This window comes from Diplotaxodon limnothrissa, linkage group LG22 (genome assembly GCF_057381915.1).
Source record: "Diplotaxodon limnothrissa isolate DT_005_m linkage group LG22, D_limnothrissa_male_GT1.1, whole genome shotgun sequence".
Lineage (NCBI taxonomy): Eukaryota > Metazoa > Chordata > Actinopteri > Cichliformes > Cichlidae > Diplotaxodon > Diplotaxodon limnothrissa.
Window position 1 is genome coordinate 30,441,002 of NC_140616.1, and position 17,741 is coordinate 30,458,742.

Genomic DNA, 17,741 nt, shown 5'->3' on the forward strand with positions numbered 1-17,741 from the left:
GGTTGGGCGGGGGGTGTTTTTCTTATGATGTCCTGTCTGCACCTTGAAGGCAGGAAAAGTTGAATGATGGCTGGAAAAGTATTGCTCGGTGTTCAGGCTTTTAGAAGCTGGCAGAGAAAGTGGATAACAAAGCATTTAAGGCCACTTTAAAGGAGGTGTTTTGACAGAAAGGTCACCCACTTGTTAGAAGAATGTGCTCAATATGACTATTTTTAGGAAGAAAATCCTTTCTTTAAAAAAAATTATATATATATCAAAATCCTCTCGTTCCAGCGGCTTCAAGTTCAGGCGTCTCAGAATTGTTGGATTCCGCTTCGTGTTTCTTTCAAATTGCTGGAAAATACTCTGAATCAGAGCGCTGCGAACACATTAGCTGTTGATTGAAATGGTAATGCGCTAATCCAAAATCGGCAGTCTTGCCAATAATTATGTTTCACTTAAAATGTTGCTTAGTTACAGCAGAAGAGCTGTGCTGCTTGGCAGGAAAATGACCTTTTAATTATTGCAGCCAATGCTTAAAAATTGAATTAGAAAAGTGGCCTCGTATTTTTTTTCCCCCTTTTTCATTCTAAATTGCCGCAGAGCAGGAAACAAGGGACGACTTAGGGACATTAAGAATCAGCATTGTGTATTTACATGTCCTCTCATGCCAACATCTTTTTTTTTTTCCTTTTTTTTTTTTTTGTCTCCTCTGCAGTTGAAGCCGTGCACGGGAGCAGCTCAGCATGGTGTCGTGGTCAGACGGAGCTGAAAAGGAGTGGCCTCGAGGCCCAGTTCTGTTCCTGGCAGGGGTTGTGGGAGGTGATGGGGGTGGGTGGGGGAAGGGAAGAGGAGCAAATGGGTGGTGAGAGGTGGCCGGCTGCCATGTCATCCAAAGGAGCCAGCTGATTTAGAGGTTGGGGGGAGATGAGGAAAAAGAGAAAGGAGCCGGTTGAGACTGCAGCTGGTCAGTGAGCAGACTGAGAATCCAGAGACTCCCATTTCACGTGGACTCTTTCCTCCTATTTATATATTTCTCGTCACTATCGAATTAGAGCACATTATTCTCGTGTTAATTATTTTCAAGTCTGGAAGACGCCCACTCGAAGCCTGCGCTGATTGTGCACACTTTTGCGCGTGGCTTCCGCAGACCACCCCGTGGTCCGAGCAATGTAATTGTCACAGCCTAATTTACCATAAAATGAGCGCTCCTGTTATAGCAGGCTGTGAAATCATTTTTAATTTCCTTTAACTGTTGAGTTTGACATAAAAGGAAACTCTTACTTTCCACCAAGGCGAGCTGTATCCGTTTCACCAGCCAGCAGTTTTGTATCCCGGCACTGAATTAGAATCCAGGCTCAAGAGTTAGAAATGATCGGTGTCTCGCTGAGGACGAGTTCGCGAAACGCACTCTTGCCACCTCTCGCACGAGCCCCATGCGACGCCGCGGATAATGAATGCTAATGCTAAGCACATGCAAATGCTTCCTATTTGCATGTGCTTGCATGTACCCTCGCCGCGTATGTGAAAGGCTTTCATAAGCAGCGCTGGCCTGTTCTTTGCAGTTCAGCATCCAAGAATTAGAATTCGACGAGATGGAGTCGCATGTGAGAAAGGGACAGAGGGTGAAGGCAGACATTACTAACATCCCTGCCATCCATCTATCCATCATGCTTGTGTTGATTTGATTCCCCTCTCTGCCATTTTCTGCCATTATCACTGATGATATTACAGCTGCCTGTGGTGCTGAGTTACATTTAGAGGTCAAAACTGTACTTTCCTGTATTAAAAACAAATTTGTGTCCCGATCCGCTGGTCAGAGGCAGCATTAGCCAAGTCAGAGGCTCCATTTCGTTTATTGAAAAAGCCAGCAGCTCTGAGGATAGCACATTAGATATTAGGATAGAAACCATCATTTGAGATGAAATGTCAACGGGCCATAGCCAAAACAGACCATTTTTCAGTCTTTATGTGCCATTATGTCTAAAATAATGATTTCTGCGTCTCCTGTAATCTAATGAAAGATGAGTGATGGTGTGGAAGCCGCTTCCTTTGTTTGGATCGATGGAACTGTCAAAAGTGTGAGGTTTGGAAGTAAATACTACTGTGCATTGATCAATAAAGGTTGACTTGAATATAAAAGAGCTGTGTATCGGTCATCTGCATAGGTGTAGCTTCTGGGAGGGAGGGGTGGGCACAGACATCACATCCCGCTAGTAGGGGGAGCCCCCCCCCCCTCCAACAAACTAGTCTATTCCCAATCTGGTGATGTCACAATATCAGGTTATAATTACCATAAATGTTTTCAGTCAAAATTGTTCTTCTAGTGTTTCATAGAAGTTTTTCACTTCAACTGGTTGGGTGCAGTGTGGTTACGACAACAGACTATACGAAGAGTGGAAGTCTCTGTGATGCTGTCTCCTGCTGGGTTTGAAGTCTGCATTTTGAAGCATCAACTTTGGTGACTTTTGGAGTCAGATGGCATCAGATTTGGATGAGAGGTAGAACAACAGTTAACTGAAGCTAGCAAGCTTGGTTAGCAACCTGCTACCATAAACTGTACAATGCTACAGATTTATACATCCTAACTTCTGGATGCAGCAGGCCAATAACATGAGCATACAATTTTCACTAAAACCCAAACTTTTGTTTTAAATAATGACATTAAGATGGTCAGAAAAAGGCCAACAGCTACTTAAATCATTCACATTACACGAGGTCAGACCTAGCAAACGCCAATCAGCTACAGCTGCCTGTGTTGAGAAAACGGTTCCAACACTTCCTCAACTCGAATGTCAGGTGGAATAATTGCCAAAAAAATAACCCACAGTTAGAAGGGGTCAATTAAAATTAAGTTTTCTTTTTTTGTCAGTTTGTCAGCTCAAAAACAAAACAAAGTTGGCCTTTTTATTTATTTTCTCTTTTTTTTTATATTTTATCACAGATTATATAAATAATAAATCAGGGAAAAATAGCAATTAAAAATATATAAGAATGTAAAAAGCAATTTTAAAAACCAAACCAAACTTGGTTAAACCAGCATAAATAAATGTCACTGATACACAGTACTTTAATACAGCTGGCAAACTGCAATGACTCAGTCATGCCAGCCTCAAGGTGTAAAGACGCCTGTGAGTCAAGCAGCAGCGTGTTAGTCCAGAGATGGAGAGAAGCCAGGAAGCAGCAGAAGTGTCGGCACCAGGGTGGAAGAACTGGACGGCAACTATCTGACAGAAGGCGGCATTTGGATCACATTGCTGTTTAATGAAAGAAATAAACTATGAAAGAGAGATGTGCATTTTTACCCAGAACAGCTGCACTTCGGTAACATGTTCGCAACACACAGGTTGTAAGATGCACCAGAGGAAGCAAGGACATTAAACCTAAACATTGGGCCACTTCAACAGGCTTTACAGCAAATTCAAAGATGAACAGGATCTGAACTACATCATAAATCAGTATATATAATCACGACTACAAACACTACATAGTGTAGTTCACAAAGCTCAGGTAATTTTATTAAGATAGATGCTTGAGCGTGGTTGTTGAAGAAATTGCCAAGTGTGCTTTTATATTACTTTAACTTTACCTAATTAAATAAAGTCTTCCACACATTGACCATTTCCTGTGCTTTGATTGGTGACAAAACTGCAGCTGTATGTGAGTTTGCAGGTCTGTTGTTCAAAGGCTGCCTCACCTTGTGTAAGTTAAGAGACTCCATTCTTCAAGTTCAGGAGTGTTGTTGATAGTTTCCTAACTAATGTTGCCCGTTTATGTTTTTCATACTTTGGTGAGTTAAGACAGTGATAAAATGGCAAAAAGACAAACTGCTATCAGTCTGTAATTTATGATTGAACTGGGTAAAGATGGCAATTCCTTGTTATTTTTAATAACATGGTGACTGATGGAACTGAAAACGTCCATTACCTTCGTGCACTCAGATTTAAACTAGAACCTTGTAGATTTAAAACAGAAATAACTCAACAAATAGTTCAATTCTAAATTACTTAAATAGTGCCAAATCCCAGCAACAGTCACCTCAATGTGCTTTATACTGTAAGTTAAAGGAGAAACCCCAACAATCAGATCAGACCCTAATGAGCAAACACTTGGCGTCAGTGGGACGGAAAACCTCCCTTTTAACAGGAAGACACCGTCAGCAGAACTGTGCTCAGGGAGGAACAGCGATCTGTTGGAGGTTAGGGGAGGGACTCGGGACAAAAGACACACTATGGAATACAGCCAAAACAAAGGGTGACATAGCTGCTGCCGGACAGTAACTTAACCAGAATACAACCATCTGGCAATCACTTGAGTGCCTATCCCAAATAATTAATTGCAACATGTTGGTAATCTGTCTGCATTAATAAATTAGAAAGCAAAGGTTTGGCAGCTTATCTGAGAGTGCAGTCAGTCCAACTTGGACTGTGATTGTTTGGAGACAACTTGCCTCCCACCTGGCAATCTTCTTGCAACCAGTCTCCTACAACAAAAGTGCAATCACTGAACAACCACCGATTTCTTTTCCCTTTCATTGCAAAGAGGTTGCCAACCTGCCTTTACTCTAGTGTTACTGAGCCATTACTGTTGAAGCTGAGAGTGGAAGAAAGGCAGTGAGACAAAAAGACCTGTGTCCTTCAACTGTCCTTTTTGACGTGAGGGGGTAACGCAAGCACATTTACTAACCCAAGCAAAATACAGTCATCAAATTGTTTTGACCCCAACAAGAAAGAAAAGCAAACCCTGTCTGTATATGTTACCTGTGAAAATGAGTGTAGAAAATGCAGCCAAAAAGGAAGTGAAGTGAATTTCCTCGACATTATACACAAGCAAAATGTGCATGTGGACATCTGTGATCTCCTTGCAGCTGTCTGTGTCACACACAGCCCCGTGGATACTGCCCGCCTTTATAGTCAACTGGCGCTCTGTGATCACATGTGGGAGAACAAGATGGATGGAATAAGCAAGAGACAGGAGGCAAGACCGTCCTGTCTTATTCAGGGTGGGTGGATGTGTTAAAATGCTCTGAGTGTGTGTTAGAGGTGGAGATACTGTGGGCAGATATGTTGGACAGCTGGATTGAATCTTCTGGTCCTGACGGATTCACACCATCAGAGGAACATCGCACGCTGATGCCTGTGAAGACAGTGACAATCAGCCTCCTCCAGATACACATCAGCTGCTGTTTCCTCAGCAAAGGCAATAATCTAGGTGACTGGTGGTGCTTGGAATGAGATGGGATGAACCCCTGAGGGTCATTGATGTTTCAGGGGAATTGAAGATGTGTACAAGTGGTTTCTATAAGTCTGTGTCCTCACGTTCATGTTAAATGGGTAGAAAAAGGCTCAGATGATGGGCCTCAAAAGTATACAACGGAGGGTAGTTGACAGGCACCTTAGGGCGCTTTACATTGTAACATAAAGACCCCACGATAATACAGGGTGGGCCATTTATATGGATACACCGTAACAAAATGGGAATGGTTGGTGATATTAAAGTCCTGTTTGTGGCACATTAGTATATGTGAGGGGGCAAACTCCTCAAGATGGGTGGTGACCATGGTGGCCATTTAGAAGTCGGCCATCTTGGATACAACTTTTGTTTTTTCAATAGGAAGAGGGCCATGTGACACATCAAACTTATTGGTAATGTCACAAGAAAAACAATGGTGTGCTTGGTTTCAACGTAACTTTATTCTTTCATGAGTTATTTACAAGTTTCTGAACACTTATAAAATGTGTTCAATGTGCTGCCCATTGTGTTGGATTGTCAATGCAACCCTACTTCTCCCTCTCTTCACACACTGATAGCAACACCGCAGGAGAAATGCCAGCACAGGCATCCAGTATCCGTAGTTTCAGGTGCTGCACATCTCGTATCTTCACACCATAGACAATTGCCTTCAGATGACCCCAAAGATAAAAGTCTAAGGGGGTCAGATCGGGAGACCTTGGGGGCCATTCAACTGGCCCATGACGACCAATCCACTTTCCAGGAAACTGTTCATCTAGGAATGCTCGGACCTGGCACCCATAATGTGGTGGTGCACCATCTTGCTGGAAAAACTCAGGGAACGTGCCAGCTTCAGTGCATAAAGAGGGAATCACATCATCATGTAGCAATTTCAGACCAATAGCGGTGGTTTTGTTTGTTAACTTCACCATTCACATAAAAGTTTGCCTCATCACTGAACAAAATCTGCGTGAACTGAGGGTCCTGTTCCAATTTTTGTTTTGCCCATTCTGCAAATTCTGTGCGCCGATCTGGGTCATCCTCGTTGAGATGCTGCAGTAGCTGGAGTTTGTAAGGGTGCCATTTGTGAGTAGGTAATATCTGCCGAAGGGATGTTCGACTAATGCCACTCTCCAGTGACATGCGCCGAGTGCTAGTGTGGGCTCTTGCTGAATGAAGCTAGGACAGCCACTGATGTTTCTTCATTACTGACAGTTTTCTTGCGTGCACATCTTGGCAAATCCAACACTGAACCAGTTTCACGAAACTTAGCAAGCAGTTTGCTAACTGTAGCATGGGAGTTGGGTGGTCTGGTAGGGTGTCTTACATTGAAATCTGCTGCAATGACCCGGTTACTGCGTTCACCAGATATCAACACAATTTCGATCCGCTCGTCACGTGTTAACCTCTTCGACATGTCAATGGCTGTGAACAAAGAGAAACTTGTAAATAACTCATGAAAGAATAAAGTTACGTTGAAACCAAGCACACCATTGTTTTTCTTGTGACATTACCAATAAGTTTGATGTGTCACATGGCCCTCTTCCTATTGAAAAAAAAGGTGTATCCAAGATGGCCGACTTCTAAATGACCACCATGGTCACCACCCATCTGGAGGAGTTTGCCCCCTCACATATACTAATGTGCCACAAACAGGACTTTAATATCACCAACCATTCCCATGTTATTACGGTGTATCCATATAAATGGCCCACCCTGTACAGAGAAAACCACAACAGTCAAGCAACCCGTGGGCAAGCACTTGGCAACAGTGGGAAGGAAAACATACCTTTTAACAGGAAGTAGCCTGCAGCAGAACCAGGCTCAGGCAGGGGCAGCTATTTGCTGGGGTGGGAGGAGGGAGATGGGACAAAAGACTTTGCACTGCAGAGTAAGAGGTTAATAACTAATGATTAAATGCAAAGTGGTCTATAAACACATGAACATTCATGGTGGTAGCCACACTGTTCCAGGTGCTAGAAAAATAGTTGATATACCAGCGATGCTTCCTTTGACCTTGCATGCACCTTTTCTGTTGATAAGTCAGCCATTCACCCTCAACTTGTAAACATTTGCACTCAGATTGGATCAAATTGTGACAGAATTGAGATGCGTGCATTCTTAAAGCAGATGTGAACGCAAAGACCCATAAAGTGGACATAACGCATCAAGACACAGCTGCATGTAAGAACCAGATATAAGAGGAATCTTTGTGACCAGCTTTGAGTCTTTCCTCTACAGTAGCTCGTCTGTTGGATCAGACCACACGGGCCAGACTTTGCTGCTCATGTGCGTCAGTGAGCCTTAGGTGCCCATGACCCTGTCACTGGTTCACCAATGTTTCTTCCTTGGACCGCTTTTAATAGATGCTGACCAGTGCAGACTGGGAACACCCCATAAGAGCTGCAGTTTTGGAGACAGTGTGATCGTCTAGCTATCATAATTTGGCCCTCAAATCCTTATGCTCGCCCAGTTTTCCAACTTCAAGGACGAAATGTTCACTTGCCCCCTAACATATCCCACCCACTAACATGTGCCATGATAAAGAGATAATCAATGTTATTATCTTCACCTGTCAGTGCTTATTATGTTATGCCGGATGGGTCTATATAAGGTATACAACCGTGATGGGCCACCTGTTGTGAAGCCTTGAGCTGAGCATTTTCACCATTGTTGTCCTGCTGTTTTCAATCTGGACATGATGACCAAGGGTGTGGAACTGACCGAGAAACTAAGGACAGTTAGCCTTCATACACACCCTGTGTCCTCATCTGTCTGAACACTAATTGTGATCATCATTTATTAAATAAAGATCATTTTGGAGCCAGTTACAGTTGCAAACAGCGTCTATAATCATAAGCTGATCAGGAAAGTGAGCCAAGTCAGTTTTCCTGGAGACTACGTAACTGGACATGTTTCTGAAACCTGCAAGTCGCTGACTTTGATTTTCTGACCTGGAAGCTCAGTTCATCCAAGTTCTATCTCATCACCTCACAATGCTTTCATTTTTCTTTTTCAAAGAACCCATCTTAGGTGCATCTGCAGCTTCACCACTCAAACGTACTTTCATATTAAAATAGACTCACTTTTATGTAGGTCTCTCAAAGGCTTTATTAAGTAGAACGCAGAACTTTCAAGACTAAATGTTGGTGTTTGCATAGGGATTTTGTCCCCCTTCTCTCCTGCTCCGTGTAGTCTGCACAGCGCCCAGTCGTCATCGTGGATGGCAGTGCTCAGCGGGGGCTGGAGGAGACAAACTAGGCCAGCTATATAAAGTGGATGAATCTTACTTTTGAAATGGTTGCCATGGAATACTTACAAGATGATGCAGTGAAGGATGGGATACTCAAGAGCAAGGCTGCATGTCTGTTTGTGTGAGCGTGAGTGTGCATGTGTGTGAGAAAGAGCCTGGAAGAACATCTTGGGTTGTTTACTAATGAAAGCCAAAGAGAACAGCCTCGGTGTGTATGCATATATCATTTTTTTTCTGTAGGAACACAGAGAGAGAATGAAGAGCGCCTTTCCTTCTCTACAGGGGAAGCTATCCTCAGAAAATGCCATACCTGTCGTGTTTCCTAAAGAACATTTATCAAACTGCGACATTACATCTAAAGAGCAGCATGGCCGTCTTTTAGTGTAGTTTACAATCTGAAGGCTTGCGACAGCCAGACCTTTCACTAATCCCATTGATATTCAAACCCGCGTGTGTTTTGTGCAAGCTTGCGCGGCGTGTTCACATGTTGAATTCTTACATTTCCCGAGTGGCAGGCAGAGATCAATAAGACTCGAGCTTTACTGAAGTCAGCTTTCTCTTTAATGTACAGACAGCTCAGGTACGGAGTGGAGGGGAAACAGCGAGTGCTCAAACCATTACAGCTTGTCATGTCCTCATGCTGCTTTGTCACGTCTGATTTCAATCAAAAATAATGAAGTTACTCGGCTTTGTCTCAGCACAGTAGCAGAGCCGATTGTGCAGATGCATCCGTGCCTGAAGCTCGCTGTGAAGTAAGTTCAAGTGAAGTTAGAAGAGGGTATTTAGAACTCTAAGTCACTGCTTATTACGAGACCTGTTCATGTTTTTCCCTGTTTGGAGCTGTCAAAAGTGTACCAGTAATGCTTCAGCCTCCATTTAGCCATTTCAGTCACTTCCTTGAGCAGAAAAATGAAAACTAAACTTGTTTGAAACGGCAGCGAGTCAGGAGCTTTGATGAACTAAACCCGGCTCCGTGGCTATTTTGCAATCAATGCTAAATGAGCGCAGCAGTTAACAGAAATTACATGTTATTACCCAAATTGTCAAGAGTAGGTCAAGGGATCCAATAAAGTGTGCAATTTTTCCTGCACCTTTTTAACACATTCATGAACCCAACCTGTAAATTTAGCTGTGCTATCATGGTTGCAGCTTCCGATGGCAAGCGAGTGCACTGGGCCCAGGCAAGGTTCATTTTCCAGCTTGTTCGATGAGCGTGATCACTGCGTTCTGTGGCCGAGTGTGGTTAAACTGGTGGGCTTCATTTGGACTTAGGCACAGCACACACAAGTAGTGCGATCGCTAACAGCGTCTAGGCACAGAACTCTAACACTTCCTCAGTGGAAAATGCGGTGTTAAGTAATTAACAAATCTGTAATGCATGTGAGAATTCAGTGTCACTGTTTCTAAAAGTTGCTCCAAATAAGCGACAAAATGCAAAAAACGCAAACCTCATTGTACTCGCCAAAAATGCCCGTGTGAATGAGAGAGTGCACGAGAGAGGACTTGAGATGCCGAGACACAGCGAACCAGAGTCAGGCGTGCATTGTTCAGGGCCTGTGGAGGGCACGGTGCGAGTCAGCCATGTTACTGTGAGTTCACCGTTTAAGAACTACGTTTTTTTTACGTCTTGTAGTCACAAGCCTAGAAATTACTACTACTCTCCAGCATATAGTACTCAGATTACAAAGACTGGCTGACCATCTGTTCAGATAGCAGTAGGGAAAACCAACACAATTGTAAAATGTAACACTACTTTTCTTTTAAAATAGCAGTGTCAAGGGAATTTTTGGCAAAATAAGCAAAACAGTTGAAAAACTGAACGTTATCCATTTTTGCTCAGTAATCCTGTGATGGATAGTCAGTTTGCAAATATTGGCCATCCTATTTACAAAGGCAGACGGATTGCTACCAGGTTGTAAATCAATCTGAACTGTTGCAACATGTTGCTTTGCAACAGGGGGTTGCCTCGGCTGGTTGCCAACTAGTTTCATTCTGCTTATTGTCCTATATGAATGCAGCAAGCCTGTGCCTATATCGTTTTGCTGTCATTTTTGCATTTTGATGTAGTTGCTGCAGGATGGAAACTACATCCTTAGTTGTGGGTAAATTTTTGGAGTTCTGTTTCAAATATGAGGTTCTGGTGAAACCTTATATTTGAAGGTTCCACAGGACCTTCACGGTAAGTAGTTACCGTGAATTTCTCCATGTGCAGACCCCAGCAGATTAGCAATTTTGGCTGATTTAAGACAGTTAATCATCAGAATGCTACTAATTTTGGTCATGCAGTGATATCCAACCACTGTTTTCCCTGGTGTGATTGCAGCTTCAAGCAACTCAGGGTTAAATGTTTCTACTTAGTTACAAGCAGTTCCTAAAATGTTGTAAAGCTCTTGTGCCTAAGAGTCCCTCATGCTGGAGTGTGTTCTAACATTTGCAGGGAGAGCTTTTCATGCATTTCTATTTATTCCTCTCATGGCAGTCCTTCAAGGAATAATCTTTACCTTTGGCAAGTAGTCAAGGAAGAAGGCAAGAGCCACACTACAGCAAGTACAGCTCATACTGTATGTTGGAATAATGGAGAGCCAAACGTCATGGCTGACATATTTTCCAAGCCAACTTTATTTAAAAGGCACTTTTAAAAAAGTAACCACTAAACCAAGTGTCAAATATCAGGAAAAAAATAGAATAAAATAAAATAAATAGAATTAGAGCAGCACGGTGGTTAGAAGGACCAGTCAAAGTTTGTATGTTCTCCCCGTGTTTGCATGGGTGGCTTCCTCCCACAGTCCAAAGACATGGAATTAGGGGGATTAACTGGTGATTCAAAATTTCCCATAGGTGTGAATGTGAGTGTGAATGTGAGTGTGAATGGTTGTCTGTCTCATGTGTTAGCTCCGCCACACACTGGCACACTGTCCAGAGTGTGCCCCGCCTCTTGTCCCATTGTAACTGGCTCCAACTCCCCCCCACACACACATTTAAAGCTTATTTAATTAAAGCAGCTTATTCTTAAATCATGGGACTTCCAGGAAAAGCATTTCATCAACTATCAAGGCCATTTATATTTAATACTGTCAGGCTCAGGAGGGACTCGGAGGCAGACCGTCACTTAAGTTCGTGATTTATTTACACACACAGACACCAGGTGTGAATATATACAGGTGAGGGGGGGCACAGGAAGAGGGTCTCCGGGAAGCACAGGCACGGGAAGAAGAGGGCTATGTACAAAATCCACTGAAGCTCAGGTAGCTCGGACTCCGGCTTTAGCTCACCAACGGCGGTCCTCAGGCTGGCGAGAATCCTGGCACAGAGAGGAAAGGCAGGTAAGTAGTGGCACGACAGAAACTCGAAAAACGGCTCAGATGGGTGATGACACTGACGAGTGTTACACAATAATCCAGCGAGGAAGCACTCTCAGCAGCCGCCTTAAGAAGTGAGTGAGATGATTGCTTGCAGGTGTCCGAGCCAGGGGCTGGAGCCGTCATGACTCCGCCCCGGTAGAGCGCAGTGCAGGGGAGAGAGAGAGAGATGCAGCACAACAAAAACACTTGTAGCCATACAGAGTCAGCCGAGAAGGCACAGGGTCATGACAGTACCCCCACCTCAACGGGAGCCCCTCGGCGACCCACCCGGCTTACCCGGATGCCGCCGGTGAAACTCGCGGAGCAGACCAGGAGCCAGAACCGCCGACCGGGGCACCCAGGAACGTTCCTCTGGCCCGTAGCCCTCCCAGTCCACCAGGTACTGGACGCCCCGCCCCCGCGAGTCCATAATGCGGGTGATGTTAAACACTTCCTGCCCATCCACGAGCCGGGCGGGCGGAGGGGGCCCGGAAGGAGGGCACAACGGGCTGGAGAGCACGGGCTTGACCTGGGAGACATGGAAAACATTATGGATACGCATATTGCGAGGCAGCTTCAGACGGACAGATACCGGATTGACCAGGGCCTCAATCTCGAACGGACCGATGAAAGCCGGGGAAAGTTTCTTCGACTCTGCACGAAGGGGAACAAAGCGTGAGGAGAGCCATACCTGTTGCCCAACTGTATAGGCAGGCGCAGGGATCCGGTGGCGGTCAGCGATCTCTTTATTGCGCTCCGCCGTCCGCAGCAGAGCGGCTCGGGTGGACCGCCAGGCCCGGCGGCACCTGCGGAAATGATGTTGTACCGATGGGACGGCATGCTCACCCTCCACGGCCGGGAACAGGGGTGGTTGGTAGCCCAATGAGGCTTCGAACGGCGACAGTCCAGTGGCTGAAGAGGTCAGGCAGTTGTGGGCGTACTCAATCCAGGGGAGCTGCTCGCTCCAAGTGGCCTGGTTGAGAGAGACGACACAGCGGAGTGCCGCTTCGAGCTCTTGGTTGGTACGCTCGGCCTGTCCATTGCTCTGAGGGTGGAAGCCCGAAGAGAGACTGGCCGCGGCGCCGATCTGCATGCAGAACTCCTTCCAAACTCGAGAGGTAAATTGGGGTCCCCGGTCGGAAACGATGTCCATCGGAATGCCATGAAGCCGGAAGACGTGGGTGGTGAGCAGCTGGGCGGTCTCCAGGGCTGTAGGGAGCTTGGGGAGGGCGATGAAATGAGCCGACTTAGAAAAACGGTCAACAATAGTGAGGATGGTGGTGTTACCAGATGACGGTGGGAGCCCCGTAACGAAGTCCAGCGCTATGTGAGACCATGGCCGTCCTGGCGTGGGGAGTGGTTGAAGAAGCCCGGCGGGTGGTCGGTTGGGACGTTTGTTCCGGGCACACGTGGTGCACGCCATAACGTACTCCCTGGCGTCCTTGTCCAAGGTGGGCCACCAGAAAAACCGCTGGAGGAAGGTGATGGTGCGGCGGGCTCCTGGATGACAGGTGAACCGGGCAGTGTGGCCCCAGTGGAGTACCTGAGGTCGGACAGCAGCAGGGACAAACAACCGACCAGGGGGGCCCGTCCCCGGGTCAGTATCCTGGGCCTCGCGCACGAGAGCTTCGATCTCCCATGTGACAGCTCCAATAACACAGGTAGCTGGAAGAATCGGTTCTGGATCGGAGTCTCCTTCCGTACTGGAAAACTGACGGGAGAGTGCATCGGGCTTCACGTTGCGCGACCCTGGTCTGTAAGTGATGGTGAAATTGAATCTTGTGAAGAAGAGGGCCCACCTGGCTTGTCGTGAATTTAGGCGTTTGGCGGACCGGATGTACTCAAGGTTCTTATGGTCGGTCCACACGATGAACGGGTGTTCCGCGCCCTCAAGCCAGTGCCTCCACTCCTCCAGGGCCAGTTTGACCGCTAGCAGCTCCCGATCACCGATGCCGTAGTTCTGTTCTGCGGGTGAGAGACGACGAGAAAAGAATGCACAGGGATGGAGCGTACCTTCAAATCATTGAGACAGAACTGCTCCCACTCCAGAGTCCGAAGCATCCACCTCCACCACGAACGGTTGCCTGAGGTTGGGCTGACGGAGGATGGGGGCGGTAGTGAACTTCTCCTTTAGTAGGGAAAAGGCCTCCTGAGCAGAGAGGTCCCACTGAAAAGGAACTTTGGGAGAGGTAAGCGCAGTGAGAGGTGAGGCGATCTTACTGTAGTCCTTTATGAAGCGTCGGTGGAAGTTGGCGAATCCTAGGAACCGTCGGAGTTGCTGGCGGTTCGGCGGTTGAGGCCAGTCCACCACGGCCCGGACCTTCTCGGGGTCAGGTTTGCGATCCCCCTGAGAGATGATATAGCCAAGGAAGGCCACCGTGTCAACGTGAAATTCACATTTCGACGCTTTCACGAACAACCGGTTCTCCAGGAGGCGCTGCAGGACCTGCCTCACGTGACTCTCGTGCTCCGCCTGGGACTTAGAGAAAATGAGAATATCATCAAGGTACACAAAGGCACATCGATTAATAAAATCCCTCAGAACATCGTTAACAAGGGCCTGGAAGACCGCGGGCGCATTGGTTAAGCCAAAGGGCATGACGAGATACTCATAGTGTCCGATATGAGTGTTGAAAGCGGTCTTCCACTCATCTCCCTCCCGGATCCTCACCAGGTGGTAAGCGTTTCGCAGGTCCAGTTTGCTGAACACCGTGGCCCCCTGGAGTAGTTCGAAAGCAGAATTAAGGAGGGGAAGAGGGTACTTGTTCTTTACTGTGATCTTGTTGAGGCCGCGGTAATCAATACATGGCCGGAGCATCTTGTCTTTCTTTGCAACAAAGAAGAAACCTGCCCCCACGGGGGAGGATGACGGGCGAATTAACCCAGCAGCCAGAGAGTCGTTGACGTATCTCTCCATGGTTTCCCTTTCGGGCTGTGTGAGGCTGTAGAGGCGGCCAGAGGGGAGAGGCGCCCCAGGGAGAAGATCAATGGCACAGTCATAGGGCCGGTGTGGTGGAAGCGAGCCCGCCTCATCCTTACTAAAAACTGCTGCGAGGTCATGATAGACGGAAGGAACCGAAGACAGCTCTGGTGACTTTGAAGGCTTCCCGGGGGGGGGGGGGGGGGGGAGGGAGAGGGAGCAGATGGCGTGGCGGCCCGAAGGCAGGTCATGTGGCAGCCCACACCCCACCCCATAACTTGCTCCTTCTTCCAGTCGATGTGTGGGTTGTGTTGTGAAAGCCATGGATAACCTAGTACAAGCGGGGTTACTGGAGCCTTAAACACACAGAAACAAACGTTCTCAACGTGGTTACCGGAGAGAGTGAGTGTGACAGGTAGGGTGACGTGCGTTATGTCAGGCAACCGGTGACCAGACAGGGCGGACACGCGGAGAGGATGAGGCAGTGGTCGTGTGCCAATGCTGAGCTTGGAAACTAGCGACGCATCAATGAAATTCTGTTCTGCACCAGAGTCAATTAACACAGAGAGGGAATGGGACAACGACCGGAGGGTGAGTTTAGCAGGCAGCAAGAGACGGGGAAGAGGCTTGTTGCTGGACAGGTCGCCCACCAGTACCCTCTCAATTACTGGCGGGCGCCTCCTTTTGCCAGCGCCGGGCAGGCAGAGATGTAATGCCCCTTGCGACCGCAATACAGACACTCACCCGCGGAAAACCGGCGTTGTCGCTCCGCAGGGGTGAGTCGAGAACGTCCCAGCTGCATGGGTACCTCCTCCTCAGTTCCAAAAGCTCTAGCCTCCCGTGCGTCGGGTTGGGGCTCCCGAAAAGCCAGGGGCTCACGAAACTGCTGTCTTCGTGAGCTCTGGCGCGCCCGCAGGCGATCATCCACCTGAATACACAGGGACATCAAAGCATTTAGAGAAGCAGGAAGCTCCCGCATCATTATCTCATCCTTGAGCTCTTCGCAGATATTATTTAACAGAGTGGTCTTCAGGGCCTCAGGTCCCCATTTGGTCTGTGCAGCTAGAGTCCAGAAATCAACAGAAAAGTCAGCCATGCTTCGCTTACCTTGCTTCAGATTAATCAAACGATAGCCAGCTGCCTCCGTACTAGAGCCTTTATCAAACACCGACTTGAAGCGCGACAGGAAGTCGTCATAAGACATTCCGGGGCAAGCCTGCAGCTGGGCCTGGGCCCAGGCCAGGGCTCGATCACATAGTAGCTGGGTGACGTAAGCGATCTTAACCCCGTCAGAAACAAACACATGGGGCAGTAATTGAAAGTGCATAGAACACTGCAACAAAAATCCCGCACATTTTCCCATCTCCCCAGAAAAAGCCTCAGGTGAAGGCAAAAGCTTATCCAGCGAAACCGCGGAGGCTACTGACGCTACCGCGCTAGCAGCCTGGGTAGCTGTGGCTGTTGTAGTGACGGCAGGAGCGTGCGTTACCTGGGGAGGGGCCGCGGGAGGCTGGTCCTCGGCCAGCGGAATCCGTTGGGCGAAGGCCTGCGTTAGAGACGCCACGTCTCCGCTGAGCTTCACCAGCATTTGTTCGTGTCGGTGCAGAAGCTCCTCCAGAGACATGGGGGCTGTCGCTGCCGAGGCTGGGCCTGCTGAGTCCATAGCGGTGGCTGGATTATTCTGTCAGGCTCAGGAGGGACTCGGAGGCAGACCGTCACTTAAGTTCGTGATTTATTTACACACACAGACACCAGGTGCGAATATATACAGGTGAGGGGGCACAGGAAGAGGGTCTCCGGGAAGCACAGGCACGGGAAGAAGAGGGCTATGTACAAAATCCACTGAAGCTCAGGTAGCTCGGACTCCGGCTTTAGCTCACCAACGGCGGTCCTCAGGCTGGCGAGAATCCTGGCACAGAGAGGAAAGGCAGGTAAGTAGTGGCACGACAGAAACTCGAAAAACGGCTCAGATAGGTGATGACACTGACGAGTGTTACACAATAATCCAGCGAGGAAGCACTCTCAGCAGCCGCCTTAAGAAGTGAGTGAGATGATTGCTTGCAGGTGTCCGAGCCAGGGGCTGGAGCCGTCATGACTCCGCCCCGGTAGAGCGCAGTGCAGGGGAGAGAGAGAGATGCAGCACAACAAAAACACTTGTAGCCATACAGAGTCAGCCGAGAAGGCACAGGGTCATGACAAATACTGCTTTCATCACATGCTTATGTATCATAAGTATTTAAATGTAGTTAATGTACTTAAATATTAAAAAACAACAACATGTACAATCAGACAAGTGCTAGAGTAAGAGTTAATGGAACACCATCTGAAATATTTATCAGCAAGACAAGACCAGACTGGGGAAGAACATAAAATATTACTTTATGCAGACAACGTAATGGTTTCTAACAGAAGTGAAAAACATCTTTGTTAATTGTTAATAAAAGAAATAGTACAGCACGGCGCAGTTTCAGTATATAAGGAGAAGAAGGCTGTGACTGTGAAAGAGAAGGCCGTACACTGAAGTACTCACAGATTAAATATTTGGAGGAACTATCAGAAATAAATTATGACATAAAATGCACAAATATCAAAACTCCAGTCTCTTCATCTGAACGTAGCATTTTACATGGGATAAAATCATAACACAGGTGTGAAAGTAAAGCAAATTATTATGAAGTTTTATCATTATAAAACAAAAATTAATGCATGCTGTTTAATACACGTTAGCGAGCAGTTTAGTGAAGAATAGGTCTTTGTCTCATAGCTTATTATAATTGCTATCTTGATCAAACTTTTGTGAGATATGTTCAAACACTACACAAATGTTGAGATAAACAAAATGTCCAGATTTAATAAAACTGTAAAGTCCAACATCAAAAGGAGAGTTTACATAATTGAAATGACCAGAGGTATAATATAGTTTATGTATATTCTTATATATTATCCACCCATCTTTTTCCGCTTATCTGGGGCTGAGTCACGGGGGCAGCAGCCTAAGCAGAGAAGTCCGGACCTC